Genomic DNA, 21,166 nt, shown 5'->3' with positions numbered 1-21,166 from the left:
GAGAACACTTCAGGAACCTCCTTCATCCTCATATAACCCACCCCAAGGACTCTGGATGTGTGAGATATTGGCTGAGAGGACAAAAGTGCAAGATGGCCATCTTTTGTGATAAGCAAGAAAAGGAAAATGCATTGCAAGCCAGAAGAATGGGGTAGGAAGGGGCACTTTGTAAAGTTACCATTTCCTACAACTCCCCTGGAATTGCTGCCAGATATTTCACAGGCATAAAACACACACGTACATGCACACACACACTCCTACACCTTCAACAAAGACAGTATTTAAAATTCAAAAGACTATTACATGCCCACCATGAATTTTCCTATCAAGCTAGAAAAATTCATTTTAGCAGACAGAATTTACTCACATGTTGACAAGAATAATTTCTTTAATGAAAATCATAAATAATAATATACTTATAAAGGCTAGGCCATTATAGATACTATACACTTCATCAGGCAATCATAAAACAAATAAAGCAAAACCATATTTATCATTAAGTTGTTTTAAAAAGTCACATGACTCAGTTTCTCCAAATTTCCATCCCTCCAAAAATGCCTGGTATTTTTAAAGATCTTGCAAATATATTAAGGTTAACTTTCAGATTATAGTTAGTACATTATTACATTTTTAGAAAAAAATAGTCATACTCTATCATGTGGTACACTAGAGCTGAGATAATAAAATACCCAGGAGTGAATTTAAAAAGGTAAAATAGAGGTGACTCTGATGTCAGGATGAGGAGGAACCTGCTTAACATCAAATCAATGTAAGAAACTCTAAGGAAAGGACTAATTATGTAATCAATACATAATCAAGATACGTGACTATATAAAAATATAAAACTTGGCCAGGCAAGGTGGCTCATGCCTGTAATCCCAGCACTTTGGGAGGCCGAGGCAGGTGGATCACCTGAGGTCAGGAGTTCAAGAGCAGCCTGGCTAACATGGTGAAACCCCGTTTATACTACAAATACAAAAAGTAGCTGGGCATGGTGGTGCACACCTGTAATCCCAGCTACTCGGGAGGCTGAGGCAGGAGAATTGCTTGAACCCAGGAGATGGATGTTGCAGCGAGTCGAGATCACGCCATTGCACACCAGCTTGGGCGACAAAAGCAAAACTCCATTACAAAAAATAAATAAATAAATAAAAACTTTACAAACCTATCATAAAACTAAAATGAAAATTTAAAAAATTTTTCAAAATACATGAAAATTGGTTAATAGCCATAATATATAAACAACATTTAAAAATTAAAATATGTTGATCCCAGTTTTTATAAAACAGAGTATGTACAAAATAAATAGATGCTTAATATCAAAAGGAATACAGAGAACTATGGAAACATACACAACAGTTACTAAAAATAAATACAGATGGAAGTAAATAGTATTTTCAACAACTAAATTGGCAATTTTCCCCCAAACTATTTTGTTGTTGAGTATGCATTGAAATGCTATTCTCATGTTGGAGTACAAATTGGTACATGGTTTCTGGAAGGAAATTTGGCAGTAGTTTAAAAAAACCATAGAAATACTTATATGCTTTGATCCAATATGTCCTCCCACAAATTTCTTTTAAGGAAACAGTAAAAGGTATGAATAAGTATTTGTAAGAATGTTTATTTTAATAATATTTTAATTGCAAAAATTTAAAACATAAATGTTCAAATAATTTGATAAATTATTGATGTTTATTCATAGAATATTATTCAGCCAATAAAAACATGTTTTGCAAAGAGTATTTAATAGGAAAATACTCACAACATTACATTGATGGAAACGACAGGATAAAAAGCTACATATATAGTTTTTTTTCTATTGCAGTTTTTACAATGTTTACAGGAAAAGTGCTGAAAATAATTATATGAAAATATTAATAGTTTTATCTCTGGCTAATAGGATTTTGAATAATTTTTATTTTTAAAATGCTTTTTGTGTTCTTCAAATAATGCTACAATTAATTATAATATTTGGAAAATCAAATCTTGTTATTAAAAGAGTAATTCTTCAGTTATTTTTCCCACATGAAATAACACATTTAGTAGCATTATCTGCCTTCTTCAACTGTACTAAGGAAGTAGGAGCAAATATTCATTTAGTCTGTTTTAAGAACTTTAGAATTAGATAGAGCAGGTGTTAATGATCCCAGTTAGAGGAGAAAGAAATTGAAGATTAGAGAGACTACATGATTTGCCAGTATTCAGTTAGTTCAACAGTGTATTTTATTTTTTGGAGCATATAGTAATTACTGTGAATTAGATTAGGCATTTAGGCATTAAGGATGAAAGATTAAAAATTGTTGCCAAGAATGTGCAACCTTATAGTAGGTGACATTATTTCAAAAATTGATATTTTCAATTAGTGAGAGAAGTGCCGGTAGAGGTATGCATTGGAAACTACAGAGAAAATACTAGTTTGAACCACTTGAAATTGTCAATAGTCAACTATTTTTGACTTACAAAAATGGCACTTTTATGTAATTCATTCTGATACACCTAAATCAGAATGGTAGTAATAGTTGAGATGAATCTTGCTGAGGAAGGAGGATATACCAGACGAAGGTATGTTCATGAGTCAGGTTCAAATCAGGAGACAAAAAAAAAAAAGAAATGCAATAAATTGAACATAGAGAGTTTAATATGAAGAATGATTAACTACAACGGGATCTGATTAATGAGGGATTGTAGGAAGTAAAGAGAACTCTAAAAATATAGAAATAGATGTAATAATCACTACTCAACCCTAGCACTGACACAGAACACCCAAGGAAGAGCTCTTTCTGCCCTCTGCCCCAGGTCTGCTATCCAGACCTCCAGGACTTACTGAATTGCAGAGAAGTTGCTGTGATGGAAGTCCTGGAAATACACTCTCCAGAGTGCAGGGGAAAGCTGTTCACAGGGAGGTATCTTGCTGAATGCACTCTGCTAGGAAATAACCCAAGCCCGTGCTAGAGGAAGATGCTGGCTGCTCCTTGTGCTGGCTGCCCTGTGTTGGAGAAGCTGCCTGAGCTGCCAGTACCTGGTGTGGGAGAGGCTGCCCACAGTGCAGGAGGTGGGTGCCTGGGAAGCCATGTGCCCAGGAGAAGCCTGGTGCTGGAAAAGCTGCACATGCTGCAGAAGCTTGCTGCAGGAGCACACTGGGAACAAGAAGGAAAATCCCTTCCTCCTGCAGTATCTTCCCACCGCCCTCTATTGACAAAGTTTAGCATTATGTGCACTGGCAAATAAAAACTATTTAAAAGGCCAGTTGCATTTTTACACAGCAGGTAATTAAGTGTGAATTTGGAACTGAGACAGTAATTTATTTATTTATTTATTTTTAATAGAGATGGAAACTCACTATGTTGACCAGGCTGGTCTCGAACTCCTGGACTCAATTGGTCCTCCCATCTTGGCCTCCCAAAGAGCTGGGATTACAGGCTTGAGCCACTGTGCCTGGCCTGAGACAGTAAATTGATAACCAGCACAGTGTGGAAAGAGAGCCTTCCAGCCAGTGGGAGTAGCACCAGAGAAGACACATAAAAAGGACTTTCATATCTGGCAGCATGATGAACTTAATACCCAGACTGATGCTCCCACTATAAAACAAACTAACAAAAAAACCCTAAATATCCTATATTTTTAAAATAAGAAACTTGGGCTTAAATGCTTCAGCGAAATAGCAAGAAAGTAAGAACACTTAAAACTAAGTTAAAGCATGAACTTGAACACTGGAGATAGCTTTCATTTTGGTAGTATTTGCCAAATATTTTGAACTTGAACTTCACTTCTCAGGGTCTTGTGATGTGCAGTGGAACGAAAGTTTGATTCCAAGATCCTCTCAAGTTGGGGAGTCTAATTTTGAGACCATATTACATTTTATTAGGATGCAGAATACTCAGTAAACTAGACACTGAGGGTGAATCTGTACACTTACTCATTATGACAGTGAAATAAACTCACCCTTACTCCCCATTTCCTAAGGGAACTTCAAAGAAAATTATGGTATTTAAACTCTGGCAGTGGTTGAAGGAGGAAAATTCTCCCAGAATCCCTAATCATAAGCCCTCCCCTCAAGGATTACAGCCTGAATTCACACCACTCACATGTTCTGAAAAACTTCAAGGTGAAAATTAAAGTGATGCCAGGTCGGTAGTGTTCATGTAAGGTTTGGAAAAAGTAAGCACAAATCCTCTCAGAAGCGATGTGCCTTGAATCACAAAATACACAAGGAAACTACCTACAATGAGCAAGAACCAGTGGAAACAATAAACCCACAAAAGCTTCAACTATTTGAATTATCAAAACAATTGGTATGTTTAACCAATGTTTAATTGGTATGTCTAAATAATTTAAAATATTTAACATATGTTTAAAGAAATAAAAGACTAAAAGATGATCAAGATGATCTGAAAATGAATCACATAGAATCTCTGGAAGTGAAAAGTGCAATACTTGAAAAAATGTCAATAGGTTGGTTTAAAAACAGATTAGACACTTCTGCAGTCAGAATTAGTGAACTGGCAGATAGAACTAAAAATTATGCAGAATGTGGTACACAGAGAAAAAGAGGCAGAAAACATAAAAAGACATCGAGACATGAATGATAGAGTGAGAAGATTCCACATATATAAAATTGGAATTCCAGTAAGAATGAGAGGTAGAATGGTGCAGGAACAATATTAAAAGAGTTAATAGTAGAGAACTTTCCAGAACTCATGAAAAGTGTATATCTGAAGATTTAAAATGCACATCCATTTCCAAAGAAGAAATCTACACCCAACCACCTTGTAGATAAATGTAGAACACCAGTAGCAAGGAATCTCCTAAAAGAAAAAGACTGATTATCAAGAAAAGGTAATTAAACTGAGAACAACTATAGAAGACAGAAGAAATAATAATTTTAATGTGTTGAAAGAAAATAACTGTCACTCTGGAATTGCATGCCCATGAAGAACATAGTTCAAACCAAGGGCAAAATGAACACAGTTCAGACAAAAAAACCTGAGTTTGCGATTAATTCCTAATCTAAGAAAATTCTAAAAAATGTACTTCTGATGAAAGAAAGTGATTCCAAATTGACAGTCTGGGATTCAAGAAGAGATGATAAAACAAAATGTTAAAATATAGGCAAATCTAAACAAACACTAAAAAATAACTTTGGAGAGACTAAAAAAGATATATAGAATACACAGCTATAAATTGTGAAAGATTAATATATTAAAGTGTTCTAGAGACCTTGTATTATTCAGGAGGATGATACAGATATTTAGTAATTTTTGAACATACACGTTAACTGTTACGGTAAATAAGAAAGTAATAGAAATATACTGGGCTTTCTGTACTTTCAGATTTTTCTTCTATGGTTATTAGTTATAAAAAAATTCCAGTGAGCTAAGATCAAAATCATTTAGCTTTATGAAAAAAATGTATTAAGGGCTTTGTGAATGGTTTGATCTGGGCTTTGTTTCTATATTTTCTTTTTATGATTTTCTCACAGTGGACATCTTGGTATGTGAACTTCATTCTTACAACAAAATGGCTGCAGCAGGTCAAGAGATCATATCTGTATGACTCAAATTCCTGAGAAAGAGAGAACTTCAATTTTCTCAACAAACAAACAAACAAACAAACAAATAGATGTTTTAGACATCACTCTGATTGAATCTACACGTAAACCAATGACTGTGGCCAGGGGAGGGGCGGTCACTGATTATATTAGACGGGTTGCACAGACCTCTCTAGGCATCCAACTAGGTGAAAGTTCATTAAGCTAAAAGAAAATAAGACATCAGCTATGAAGACTGACATCTGTCTGTCTATTACACCATGTGCTGTTATTGAAGCTTTGTGTTAGTTCTAAATCTTACCTTTTTAGATTTAAAAATAATTTGAGGCCACACCTCATAACTGGAATCCCAGCATTTTGGGAGGCTGAGATAGGAGGATTCATAGAGCCCAGGAGTTCAAGTCCAGCTTGTGCAACACAGTAATATCTTTTCTCTAAAAAGGAAAAATAAGAAAATTAGCCAGACGTAGTGAGTCATGCCTGTAGTCCCAGCTACTCAGGAGGCTGAGGTGGGGGGATTGCTTGAGCCTGGGAGTTGGAGGCTACAGTGAGTTATGATCACACCACTGCACTACAGCCTAGGTGGCAGATTGAGGCCTTGTCTCAAAATAAAATAAAATAAAATAAAATAAAATAAAATAAAATAAAATAAAATAAAAACTTACATTTCTTGGATAAACCCCTCTTCGTCATGATATAATATTATTTTTGTACATGGCTGAATTCAACTTGTTAATACTTTCTTGAGAACGTTTGAGTCTGGAGTGATACTGGTTTGTGGTTTTCTTTCCTTGTAATATTTGTCTGGGTATAATAGTAGTGCTATCTTCATAAAATAAGTTGGGACATGTTCCCTCCTGCTTTATTTTATTAAAGAGTTTGTGTTTTTTTAATTTTTTTTTAAATATTCAGTAGAATTCACCAGTGAAACCATCTGGACCTAGAGTTTTCTTTGTGAGAACATTACTTAAATTATGGAATTCTAGTTATTTAATATATATAAGATTATTCAGATTTTCTGAATCTTTTTTGTCAGTTTTGTTCATTTGTGCCTTTCAGGGAATTTGTTTATCTAAGTTGTTGAAATTATTGACAACAAAGTATTGATAATTTTTCTTTATTATCTTTTTAATATCTATAAGACTTGTGGTAATGTTTCCTCTTTTATTCTTGATGTTGGTAACTTGTATTTTTAAAACCATTTTAAAATAATTTGAATAATTATATATATTTCTATATTACATAATTAAAAATAGCAAGAAGCAAACTTGATGCAAATGTGGCTTAACTACTAATGAAAGTCACATTTGTAGATTTAGTACAAAGGAAATCTAAGAATATTGGGGTTTCTTGGAGTTAAAAGGAATTAACCTTTAGTCAATCAGTGATAGTTATATAGACATGGCCATGATAACTCAAAATAGGATTCTTGGTGGTAGTCATTACATGAATAAATGGATAAATACATGTCTTAATTACAGAATGAAATAAAATAGATTGATATTACATGGATATTCATGAAATTATTTTCCTTGATCAGTCCTCATTGCTTCATGCATTATCTCTCTAAAATACAAATGTGTTGTTGTAAATCCCCAAATTAAAATTTTTAATGGGCCAAGTGGCTCATGCCTATAACCCTAGTACTTTAGGAAGCCAAGGCAGGAGGATCACTTGAGCATAGGAGTTTGAGAACAGAGTGGGCAACATGGTGAGACCCTCTCTCTACAAAAGAAAAAAATTATCCGGTCCTAGTGGTCCATGTGTGCCAGTAGTCCCAGCTACTCAGGAGAGTAAGGTAGGAGGATTGCTTGAGTCCAGGAGGTCAAGGCTGCAGTGAGCCACGATTGTGCCATAGCACTCCAGCCAGGGTGACAGAGTGAAACCCTGTATCAAGAAAACAAAGACATTTTCAATCATTTTCCATCATTTCTATTATTCAGTTGAATGCGCTGTGGTGGCATATAAGGCTTTTGATACCATGATCCCATTTTATTTACCCAACTTTATTTCATACCTCTTTCCACAATATATTGCAGCCACCCTAAACACAATTCGTTCACTAATTTAATTATTTTGCCTCACTTCCCCATACTTTTTCATGTTGCCCCTCTATTATCTGAATTTTTCTTTTTTCTTTCAAGGCCAAACTCAAAGGTCATGTTTATATGAAGTTTTTCTTATCCCACTCCCAGTATAATTAATGGCTTCTTTTTCTGATCTTCATGGCATTTGCACACCTCTCTAGTCTATTACAACACATGCCACAATTAGTAAGGTTTAGATGTTTAAGTGGCTGCTCCCTAACAAAATAGAAGCTCTTTGAGGACAGTAAGTGTATTATTCATTTTTGTCTCCCAAACTTCTGGCACAATGCTTTGAATATTGTAGGCACTGAACAAATGTTTACTTAGTAATTCATAGTCCCAAATCAGTCTCACTCACAGGATAGATGAGAACAATTTTATAGAGGAAGATGCTGTTCTTTGGTCTGGGAAAACACCAGCAGTCTGGATCACTTCATTTATCAATATGAGTACTTTTTATCACAAAGGGGAACAATCCAAGTGTAAGTTCAGCTGAGAAAGGATGATCATTTTCATGTACAAAAGAAACTACAGCCATCAAAACAATTTTAAAATAATTGGAGGTTATACTTAGCTGCTGGATGAACAGCATGAGTATACTGTTAATTTTGCAGGTCAACATTATGACCTCAGATGTGAGTTTTCAAATGGATTAATACTGCATTATAAATATAATCCTAAGAATGTGCTGGGAAATTGCTACAAGGTGTACTGGGACAGAGACATGATAACATCATTAAAGCCTACCAGCACACTAGATAGTCTCCTGTTTGACAAGCCTCATAAAATTGTGGTACTTATTAGTATTCCTCTTTTACTAAGCACAAATATTACAAGAAATACACAGAAAGCAAGCAAATAAATAGGTCAGATTAAGGAGCAAAAAGAAAAATAACATTTACAGCACATCGAAGTAATGCAAATTAGCATCTCAGTGCCTCTATTTAATTATCAGTTGGTGTTTAAGGATATATACCAAGTTAAATATTTTAAGGAACAACATTCTTGATGCTTGTGTTAGTTCCAAATATAATGTTTCTGAAAATAACAAAGCTTTTTCTTCTTAGCATGATAAATTATTATAAATCATACAAGGGTATGGTTTTCCACCTCTTATCCACACAAGCAAAACTGAAAGATGTGATATACGCCTATGAGTAATAGTGGTTCATTACAGTACTTATAATGCAGTCTGTCTATACACCCACTCCCATCACATTGAGAAGAATTGTAATAGGGCATGTTAGTGATGACACCATTTATTCTCCTTATACAGCCTTCTTGAGGAATTTGACCCTCCACAATGTTGGAAGAAACAGAGGTTTATATCACGTATTCCCTCAGCAATTGTGCATTAGATGCTTGAACCAAGAATGCAATCAGCAGCTCTGTTAATGGCCACAAAAGCTAGATGTGTAAGGTTGTATAGCAACTGAGGCCATCACTGAGGGGTATTAATTGTGAGTCATGTGTGTTCGATAAGCAGGTAGGGAGCACTGAGGTAAGAGATCATGTGATTTTGGAAAGTGGGAGAGATGGAAACATAATTGGCTGTGGGCTCTGATAGCTTTCTTATTCTCAGTTCATTCCAGTTGTAATACTCAGTGATTCTTCCTGCCCTTGGATTCTGTGATTTCCTTGGTTTCAGCTTTCTCCAGAGTGCATCTCTTTTTTACAGTCATACAGTTCTTAAGCATCAGGACAGAGAGTTAAAAAATAAATTAGTAAATGCCTATGTAATTGAAAATTTTATGATCTGATTAATCTGGGAACTATAAGTACAGTTGATCTATTAAAGTACTATCAACATACCAAGGTTGCCAAATATTTTGAAATATTTATTCTTTTTTTATTTTACTTTTTTTTGTTTACCTCATTCTACAGTCCAAAGCCAACATATTTATTCTTTATTGAGGTTTAGGAAATAAGGATTTGGAGTTCATAATATTCCTTATTTCAGATCACCTTTCAGAGTGGCTTTTCTAGGAGTTGACAAACATTTTCTGTAAAGGCCCAGATGTAAGTTTAGGCTTCATGGACCATTGGTTTCTTGCACCTTCTCAACTCTGCCATTGTGGTGTTGAAGGCGCTGTGGAAGCATCCATAGGCAAGTAAATGAGTGAGATGAGTTTCAATAAGACAGGCAGTAGGTTACATTTGGCCTTTGGCTGTAATGTGCTGACACCTGGACTAAGCAGTTATGAACCTCTAGGCTTAAGCAACTTCAAGTTTTAATATTAATTCTTCCAGTGATTCCCTGTGACCTAGGAAATATATTCAGTGTTTAATAGACTCATGTTTTTTAGTTTATAAAATGACAGTGTGATAATTTTAATTGGCCTCATATAATTTGATCGAGAATATTTAATTAATCAGGCCAAATGAGATTAACTACAGTAAAGTAGTGAATACAGTGCCTGGCATGGAATTTATTTAAGAACTATTGTCTGTGTTAGACTTTGTTCTAAACATTGAAGATATCAGGAAAAGAAAAAATAAACAAAAGTAGTAAAGAGTGCCGTTGTTACTTGTGAGAGGGAGATGGAACATTGAAGAGAAAGACGTTCCTAAACTCTGTTCATTTTACTGACCAATCACCTATTAAATAGGAAGCTTTAAAAAATTTAAAATACTGGTAAATTAAATTTACAGCCAGGAGCTATAAGTATCCCCATAACAAGAGGGGAAAAAATAAATCACACTGTAATTGCTAAGAAATATAATTTGGCATAGTGTTATATATAAAAGATTGTTTAATATGTTAGGAAAATATGTTATTTGATTCTTTGTTAACATAAAAAAACTACAATTCCAACCTGTCAGTTTAGATTCATTCAGGCCTGAATGAAAAATCTTACCATTTGTCTGCTAGATAGAGTCTAGTTAAATTTCTAATAACGTCTTGACTGGTGAGACTAAAGATATAAAAGGATCAGGAAGCCACATCCCTCTCTTCTGTGTTTCTTCTAGAAAAAGGTCAAGGATCGAGTGGCTGAGAGCGAGGCTTATATCATTGTTCTCTTAACAAGTCTGAAGTTATCTTCCAGACTGCAGATAAGTAGATTATAAAGGAGTGATCCCATACACTGTAGAACAGCAAGCCTCCTAGGTCCAAGATATCCTTACCCTATGTGCTCTAAAATTATAGGGTTCTTGAAGCATCAGTGTATTTATCTGGCATTTATTAGAGTTCAAGCCTCCCTTGTAGTCTTTGCAGCATCCCCAGGGAAGAATAGAGGAGGTGGGGGAGAAAAGGAGGGAAAATAATTTTCCTTTCGAGAAAGAGGAAAATTTAGTCAAAAGATTTAATTTCTGATGGCAACCATAAACCACTCTGTCCTGATGGTGAATCCCTAGATTTTGGCTGTGGTCAGCCCTAAAACATTCACCTGATGGGCTGACCTGGCAACTGTTGGGAAACGCTCTGAAAGGCTTTGCTGCTTGCTTCTTTCTCCTCCACTTGGAAACTCAAATTGCTCTCAAAAGAGGTCTCTGGCAAGCTAGACTCCAGGCCCATGTACCTGATCCAAGCTGCTTAATCATCTGGCCTGGAAATTTAAGATGCATATCCCTGGGGCCTACCCCAAACCTACTGAAATAGAAGCTTTGAGCTTTATGGGAGGTGGTGCCTTAGAATTCAAGAACCTGCATTTTTTAATAGATTCCCCAGTTGATTGTTAAGCAAAGTAAAAACAAAGGTTGCCTTCCTTTCCAGAAACACTTTTGTAACTAACCCTTCTTCACCACACTGTTTAATTCTTGTCATTATAAGGGTCACCATGTCCAAAGTGCTGCTGTCAAGAGGCTGTGTCCTGAACTTCTGGAGAAATTTTCATGACCAAATGATATTAACAGTGATGGAGCTGGTCTAAGGAGTTTTCTTAAATCAAGATGGGCCAAACTGGACAGGATTAAGCAGACAGGGTTAAGCTGTTGAAGTTCTGTATGCTGTAAATGGGGTTTTTAACCTGGGGTCCACAGATCCTCACAAGAATCTTACCACTTGTAAGGTTCATGGATGGGAAAAAAATGTTTACAACTTTATTTTTACTAGTCTGTAACTGAAAATTAACATTTCTTTCTACTACGAATTTGGCAATAAACCACACTAGTGTTAGCAGTACCTATGACTCTGTCACCATTAGAAATCACAGATATTTCTGTTACCACATTTAAGTTGTTATGAATAGCTTAAAATATCATTTACATTCATCACAACTTCAAATTACAGTTGTTTTTAGACATGCCACTAGATCTTTTTAAAAATGTAAAGGAAACACAAGATATTACCCTATCACACATTTAAAAAATATTTTGATAACTGTAATTCAGTATAGTTGGTTGCCTTTGTAAGCTCATAATTTTATTACATACATTTAGAAACATTATTCTGAGATGTAGTCCATAGGCTTTACCTTTCTCAGAATAATTTTCTAATTGTATATTACTATATGACATAATATATAACATATATTATTATATGGCAATCATAAATGATTGCCAAAGAAGTCTATGGAATTTAAAAACCCCTGTTCTAAAGGAATCCTAAACAATCAAGTGGCTTTTGAAATAATAGAAGTGAGTGTTGCCTTGTTTTTTCGTTTTTTTGTTTTTTCTTTTTCGTTTTGAGACAGGGTCTCCCTCTGTTACCCAGGCTAGGGTGCAGAGGTGTGATCTCAGCTCACTGGAACCTCGACCTTCCAGGTTCAAGCCGTCTTCCCACCTCAGCCTCCCAAGTAGCTGAGACCACAGGCATGCACCACCACTCCTGGGCAATTTTTGTATTTTTTGTAGAGACGAGGTTTCACCACGTTGCCCAGATTGGGGAGCCACCCACCCGCGTCAGCCTCACAAAGTAATGGGATTACAGGCATGAGCCACTGCGCCTGGCCAGCATTGATTTCTGTTGGTTTAACTCTGTGTTAATTGTCATCACTAATATACTGGAGGCTTCCCAAGTACTACCTAAACCTCAGACTAAGGACAAAAGCTTCTTTATCCTTGTCCATTTAACCAGTTTCACAGTAACCAACCCTGTCAGCACATGGAATCTAACCCCTTGTGGCCCTGACTGGTGATCTTGATACTTTGTACCCTGTAGCCCTACTGTAGTCTAGCTGGCAATTCTTTGGTTCTTTATTTAATCATGGTCTTTACTCAAAAGTGCACTTTGGCTTCTCCTGTATATGAAGCATTCTGCTCCTTATGGAAGGGAATAGAAATGAAATATGGGGTATGTTTTCTAGCAGGACAGTGGTCCTCATGCTCCGATACTTGAGGTCCTGTGATTGGGGTTAAGTGCATGAACATGAATGCCTAGGTCACTTTCTTTTTTCCTGCCACTTACTAGCTGAGTGACTTTGGGCAGACTGCTCCTTGTACCTCTGTTTTTCCATCCGTAAAGTGAAGATCATATATGGGTGCTTTCAGGACAGTACTTACTATATAGTTAGCATGTGATAAATATTAGTTATGAAATATATAGAATTCAGGTCCACAGCCCAAACTCCTGACTCAGAATCTCTGGAGGCTTGGCCATGTGCATTTTATCAAGCTCCACAAATGATTTTGATATACTTTAGAGTAGTGTTTCTAAGCCTTTCATTATTTCCCCCCAATAAGATTTTTTTTCCTCTGATTGCCACCCCCCTCATGAAATTTGCTCATTAAATTTGAATGGCATAGATATATGGTACTATATATCTGTTTATGTACTTTGGCCATTTGAAGGCTGACAAAACCATGGTTACTATTGCACTCCAGCCTGGGCGACAGAGCGAGACTCCGTCTCACAACAAACAAACAAAAACATGGTTACTAGAGCGAGACTCCATCTCACAACAAACAAACAAAAACATGGTTACTAAGATTTTTGTACGGCCTCCCCACCAAGAAACAATTTTAGCCCTCCCCATTGAGAATGCTTTAAACCCCTGGGTTCTCAATCTTGGATCCATATTAGAGTGAAATAAGGAAGCTTTAAAAAAACACCCATGCCGGGGACACACAACCAGACCAGTTAAATTAGAACCTCTGGGGTGGTCTTTTTAAAGATCCCCAGATGATTCTGATATTCAGCCAAAGTTGAGAAACACTGTTTTAGAGTTTGAGATCCTCTTACAAGAGATTAAAATCTGGTTGGCAAGCAGGACCTACAAACATGATCATAAACAATGCAGAAATGTACGGAACAGTGAGTGCGATAGAGTTCAGAAAAAGGAGAAACGAATACAGGGTGTTCTGACTAGGAGAGGCTTTGCTAGCTGGACAGACAATCTGGGCAGTATTTTGGAAAGAGAATGAAAAAGAAATTTTTAATGTGGAAACAACATAGCCAAAGGTATAAAAGGACATAGGGTGCTTGGGGGAGGCAGTAGATTGTATGGTGGCCTCCCAAAAGACAGGTCCACCTGGAATCTGTGAAGGTGACTTTATTTGGAAAAAAGGTCTTTGCAGCTGTAATCGAGTTAAGGATCTTGAGATGAGAGCATCCTGGATTAGAGTGGGTTCTAAGTCCTTAGAAGAGAAGACAGACAGGAAGAAGGCCATGTGAAGACAGCGGCAGAGTTTGGAGTGCTGTGCCTTCCAGCCAAGGAACACCAGGATTGCCTGCAGCCACCAGAAGCTGGAAGAAGCAGTGAAGGATTCTCTCTAGACCCTTCAGACGGAACAGCTGCTGACACCTCAATTTCAGAATTCTGGCCTCCAGAACTGTAAGAGAACAAATAACTTGCTTTAAGCTACCTAGTTTGTAGTCATTTATTACAGTAGCCTTAAGAAACTAATACAAGGGACAATATGGAAACCAATCTGATAGAGTAAATGAATTGTATTGAGTGAAAAACAAATCTGGAACTATAGTGTGGGTCCAAACAGGAAGGCTATTGTTTGCACATCATATTAGTGAGAGTTCTCCAGAGATGTGGAATTAACAGGATATATATAGAGATCTATGAGGAGATTTATTATGGGAATTGGTTCATTCAGTTGTGGAGGCTGATAAGTCCCACAGTCTGCTATCTGCAAACTGGAGAACCAGGAAAGCCAATGGTGTCATTCAGTCTGTGTTTGAAGGGCTGAGAACCGGGGAGTCAATGGTGTAAACCTGAGATCCTGGGGAGCTCTGATGTTTGAGGGCAGGAGACGATGAATGTTTCAGCTCCAGAAGAGAAAGCAAATTTGTTCTTCTGCCTTTTTGTTCTATCCAGGCTTTCAGTGATTGGATGCTACCCACCCACATTGGTGAGGGATCTTTTTAAGTCAGTCTACTGATTTAAATGCTAATCTCTTCTGGAAACACCCTCACAGACATCCCAAGGAATAATGCTTTACCAAGTTAAATGAGTATCTTTTTAGCCAGTCAAGTTGACACCTAAAATTAACCATCACACACAGTATAGTGCCTGCAATGAGAACAATTAGAGGTCTGGAGTTAAAGTGCCACCTGATGAAACCAATGTCACTAGAAGATTAATGTAGTAATTAATGCTATATAACCTGTAGGAAGTAAGTAAAAATAGGGAAGCCACCTACAATTATAATAAAATTAAATAAGGTAAATAAGGAAAACCTGAATGAATAATATGGTTTTTTTTTTTAGAGAGGAAAAGAAAGAAATGGTTTCATGCAATAGAATTTACAGGAAGAATAAAGAAGGCCTTGATGCCTCATCTGTATGGCCAAGAAGAGGAGGAATGCTTCAAAAATGACTTTAATATTTGAATTTGGCCAGGCACAGTGGCTCATGCCTGTAATCCCAGCACTTTGGGAGGCCGTGGTGGTAGGATTGCTTGAGTCCAAGAGTTTGAGACCATTCTGGGCAACATATCAGGACCCCTGTTACTGCAAAAAAATAAAAAAGAAATTAGTCGAGTGTGATATGTGCCTGTAGTCCAGCTACTTGGGAAGCTGAGATGGGAGGACCCCTTGAGCCCAGGAGGTCAAGGCTACCGTGAACCATGATCACCCACTGCATTCCAGCCTTGATGACAGAGGGCAATCCTGTCTCTAAAAATAAAATATAAAAATAAGTAAGGTTTGAACTTGAGCAAATAATGTACATTAGATCTAAAATCAAAGATATGTTAGCTTTTAATAATTTATTTTAAAATTTAGGGTTTTTTTTAGCAACTTTATTGAGGTATATTTTACATATTCACCTATTCCAAACATACCATTTAATGATTTTTAGTAACTTTACCAAGTGGTACCACCATCACCATAAATCAGTTTTATAACATTTTTGTCCCCGAATTGGATCCATTATGTTCATTTATAGTCACAGCTCATATAACCCTACTCCCAATTAACCACTATTCTACTTTCTTTCTCTATAAATGTATCTTTTTGAGAAACCATTTTAGATGAATGGGATCATTCAATGTATGGTCTCTTGTGTCTTGCTTATTTTACTTTATACAATGTTTCTGAGGTTCATTCAGCATGTAGCTTGTGTCAATGGTCTGTTTTTTGTTTTGCTTTGTTTTTTTTGAGACAGGGTTTTGCTCTTTTGCCCAGGCTGGTCTTGAACTCCCAGTCTCAAGCAGTGCTCCCACCTCAGCCTCCTGAGTAGCTGAAATTACAGGTACTCCACTGCACCTAGCTTAGTCTGTTCCCTTTTTTTGCTAAATAATATTCCATTGTAATGATATGCCACAGTTTGTCTATACATTCACCAATTGATGGACATTTGGGTTGTCTTTAATATATGCTGGCATAAACACTCTGGTGCAAGTTTTCATGTGAACATATGTTCTCATTTATCTTGGGTAGATACCTAGAAGTAGAATCGCTTGGTTGTATGGTAGTTTTATGTTTAACTTTTTAAGAAACTGGCAAATCATTTTTTAAAGTGGCTGTATAATTTATATTCTCGCTAGCAATGGTTGAGAGTTCCTTTTTCTCCACCCGCTCACCAACATTTATTACTGTCTGTCTGCTAGCCATTCTAGTGAATGTGATATGGTGTCTCACTGTGGTTTTCATTTGCATTAGCCTAATGAGTAATGATGTTGAGCATCTTTTCATATGCTTATTAGCTATTCATATATCTCTGTTCATGTCTTTTGCCCATGGTTTGATTCGGTTTTTTGTCTTATTGAGTTGTAAGTATTCTTCATATCTTCTAGTTACAAGTCCTTTATTTTGACATGAGTTTTGCAAACATTTCCCCCCAGTCTGTTGCTTGTCTTTTTATTTTTGTTATGATGTATTTTGAAGTGCAAACGTTTTAAATTTTGGTGAGGTCTAATTTTTCAATTTTTTTCTTGTAATGACTGTGCTTTTAGTGTCATATCTAAGAAATCTTTGCCTAATCCAAGGTCTTGAAGATTTTCTCCTATATTTTATTCTAAAAGTTGTATTTTTAGCTCTTACATTTAAATCTATAATCCATAATAATTTTTGTATATGGTGTGAGGTGAGGATCTAAGTTCATCTTTTTTGCATCTGGTTTGCATCTGGTCCCAGCACCATTTGTTAAATGTAATCTTTTGCCCAATGAATTGCCTTGACACCTTTGCCAAAACTCAATTGACTTAAAATATAGAGATTTATTTCTGGATTCTCAATTCTGTTCCAGATCTATATGTTTATCTTGATCCTAGTCCTACTGTCTTTACAACTGTGACTTTATAATAAGTTTCTACATGAAGATGTGAAAGTCCTTCAACCTTGTTCTTTTTCAAAATTGTTTCAGCTGTGCTAGGTATTTTGCATTTCCACATAAATGTTTGGCTGTGCTTGATGATATCTTCAAAAATGCATACTGAAATTTGCATGCAATGTATAGATCAGGCTGGGGAGAATTGTCATATTAACAATACTGAATCTCCCATTCCATAAATATGGAATGTTTCTCCATTTATTTAGATCTTCTTTTTTTTTGAGACAGAGTCTCGTTCTGTTGTCCAGGCTGGTGTGCAGTGGCACGATCTCGGCTCACTGCAAGCTCCGCCTCCTGGGTTCACGCCATTCTCCTGCCTCAGCCTCCTGAGTAGCTGGGATTACAGGCGCGTGCCACCACGCCTGGCTAATTTTTTGTATTTTTTAGTAGAGACGGGGTTTTACCATGTTAGCCAGGATGGTCTCAATCTCCTGACCTCGTGATCCACCCACCTCGGCCTCCCAAAGTGCTGGGATTACAGGCGTAAGCCACCCCACCCGGCCTTTATATCTTCTTTAGCTTCCTCAAAGTTTTGTAATTTTCAGTGTATAAATCTTGCATTTCTTTTGTCAAATTTATTCCTTAGTATTTTATTCCTTGTGATGCTATTTTGAATAGCATTGTATTCTTAATTTTATTACAAATTGTTCATTGCTCATATATACTAATCTATTTTCCCATCTATTACTTAATAAATACTTTTAAACAATGGATTTACATGTGAATGAGCAAGAGGAAAATTTTTAGCCAAAGGAGAGAGAGAGAAGGAAGTAAACTTAAACATTTATATAGCACAAGTTTGGTATCTAGCAATTTAACATTTGTGAAGGTTCCTAACATGTATAGTATATGGTGGAGTTTGTTATTTTAAATAAATTGTATTGTGTATATTTAAGGTGTACAGCATGATGTCATGGGATACTGATACATAGTAAAATGGTTACTGTAATAAAGCCAACTAATATTAATATATTCATCATCTCACATAGTTACTTACATTTTTGTGGTAAGAGCAGCTAAAATATACTAACTTAGCAGAAATCCCAAATACAGTATAATTTTATTAATTGTAGTCCTCATATTGTACACTAGATGTCTGGACCTGTTCATCCTACATATCTGCTACTTTGTATACTCTGACCTACATTGCCCCATTTCCTCTGCCAGTAACCTCCGTTTTATTCTCTATCTCTCTATATTATTATTTTTTTTAGATTCCACATATAAGTGAGATCATGCAATATTTTTCTTTCTATGTCTGACTTATTTCATTTAGCATAATGTCCTCATATGATGGAGTCTGTGATGCATACCTCATGGTAGATGATTGTAAGGTTAAAATAGAATAGGATACATAAAGTTCCTGGCATAATACAAATCTTAAATGCTCTGGGGCTGGTATTCAGAAGTGAGGCATTTTACTCAGGAGTGAACTTGGTTTAGTGCTCACTGTTCCCTTATCAATCTGGGAAATCATGGGATTCTTAGGACTGTCCCTCATAAATATTGTGGTTCCGTAATACTTTTTAATTTTTTTACTTGCATCTGTCTCCCACTGTTTCTTTACTCTGGGTTTTCCTTTCCATTCTTTCCACTTAAGTCAATTTGAATGATAATTGTTAATAATTGGATTCATTTCAGGCCAAAATGTTTAGAAAATATTTTTGGCAGGGTTTAGTAAATTGATGCATTTCTTGATTGTGTTTCTTTATTGCCTTAACTGGAATAGCACTGACTTTTTTCACCTCATACCCCCTCTGAATGAGAGGAAAACCTGTTTATTCATTCATCACTCACCATCTCTTGAGTGCCTGCTATGTGTCAAGTCCTGTTCTAGTTGGGAGGTGGTTCCCCAGAAGCAATGGACAGAGTCAGTCTTTTGTCATTTTCTGGGTAGAAAGACATGGACTTTCCAGAGTAGGAGAAGGAACACAGCTAGTGGCCTCAGAAGACATTGCTCAGATTAGGATAAATAAGGGCCATGTGAAAGACTGCTGCTTCATTAATTTCTCTCTCTGGGTTAGAGATTCTTTGAAAAAGTTATCACCATCTGGCTGATGTTTCTTCTCAAAGGCACCTCTGAGTGGTGTAAAAAATTATGGAATCAAGTAACAGCATATTTTCCAAGATCTCTATGAACTAAGGGATACTAGCCTAAGATTTTCCACTAATTAACTGTGTGACCTTGGACAAGTCACTTCACCTTCCTGCACTGATGAGGCAGGCTGAGTGATCTCTGAAGACTTCTCTAACTCTATATTCTATTTTCCAACTCTCCTTAATTCCTTGGACTATGACTTTATAGGTGGTGGAAGAGGGACGTGACAAAGAAGGAAGAAATTTATTTAAATTCAGTTTTCAGGATATGGGGCATCCATATGTATAAGTGAGTTAAATAATTTGTTGGTGAGTATGGGATGTGGAACTGAACATTCATGGCTCTATCCCTTCTCTTTTACTCTTGAGAATAAATTGCTGGGTGTATGAATTCTGGTCAGCTTTTCCATGCCTGAAGTTGTTTCACAAGGTGAATTCTCACCTGGAGAGGTCTGTGGTTGTCTTCTTTTGCATATGACTTGGTGGATAAATGTGTTCAATTGTAGGGTTTAGCATTACAATGCCCATTGTTGCTCCTCATCTAAGCCATGTCTTTTAGCCTGGCCTTTATCAATGGTGGTGATGATAATGGTGATGATTATGATGATGATATAGGAGAAATATTGTTCTCCATTGACCTAATGTTCTTTTTTTTTAATATGTATACTTTAAGTTCTAGGGTACATGTGCACAATGTGCAGGTTTGTTACGTAGGTCTACATGTGCCATGTTGGTTTGCTGCATCCATCAACTCGTCATTCACATTCGGTATTTCTCCTAATGCTATCCCTCCCCCAGCCCAGTGTGTGACATTCCCTGCCCTGTGTCCATGTGTTCTTGTTGTTCAACGTCCACCTATGAGTGAGGAAATGTGGTGTTTGGTTTTCTGTCCTTGTGATAGTTTGCTGAGAATGATGGTTTCCAGCTTCATCCATGTCCCTGCAAAGAACATGAACTCATCCCTTTTTATGGCTGCATAGTAGTATTCCATGGTGTATGTGTGCCACATTTTCTTAATCCAGTCTATCATTGATGGACATTTGGGTTGGTTCCAAGTCTTTGCTATTGTGAATAGTACCGCAATAAACATACGTGTGCATGTATCTTTATAGTAGCATGATTTATAATCCTTTGGTTATATACCCAGTAATGGGATGGCTGGGTCAAATGGTATTTCTAGTTCTAGATCCTTGAGGAAACGCCACACTGTCTTCCGCAATAGTTGAACTAATTTACACTCCCACCAACAGTGTAAAAGCATTCCTATTTCTCCACATCCTCTCCAGCATCTGTTGTTTCCTGACTTTTTAATGATTGCCATTCTAACTGGTGTGAGATAGTATCTCATTGTGGTTTTGATTTGCATTTCTCTGATGGCCAGTGATGATGAGCATTTTTTCATGTATCTTTTGGCTGCATAAATGTCTTCTTTTGAGAAGTATCTGTTCATATCCTTTGCCCACTTTTTGATGGGGCTGTTTGTTTCTTTCTTGTAAATTTGTTTAAGTTCTTTGTAGATTCTGGATATTAGCCCTTTGTCAGATGGATAGATTGCAAAGATTTTCTCTCATTCTGTAGGTTGCCTGTTCACTCTGATGATAGTTTCTGTTGCTGTGCAGAAGATTTTTAGTTTAATTCAATCCTATTTGTCCATTTTGACTTTTGTTGCCATTGCTTTTGGTGTTTTAGTCATGAAGTCTTTGCCCATGCCTATGTCCTGAATGATATTGCCTAGGTTTTCTTCTAGGGTTTTTATGGTGTTAGGTG

This window comes from Pan troglodytes, chromosome 2, assembly GCF_028858775.2.
Source record: "Pan troglodytes isolate AG18354 chromosome 2, NHGRI_mPanTro3-v2.0_pri, whole genome shotgun sequence".
Classification (NCBI taxonomy): Eukaryota; Metazoa; Chordata; class Mammalia; order Primates; family Hominidae; genus Pan; species Pan troglodytes.
The sequence above is the reverse complement of the archived record's forward strand: the minus strand, read 5'-3'. Positions refer to the sequence as shown.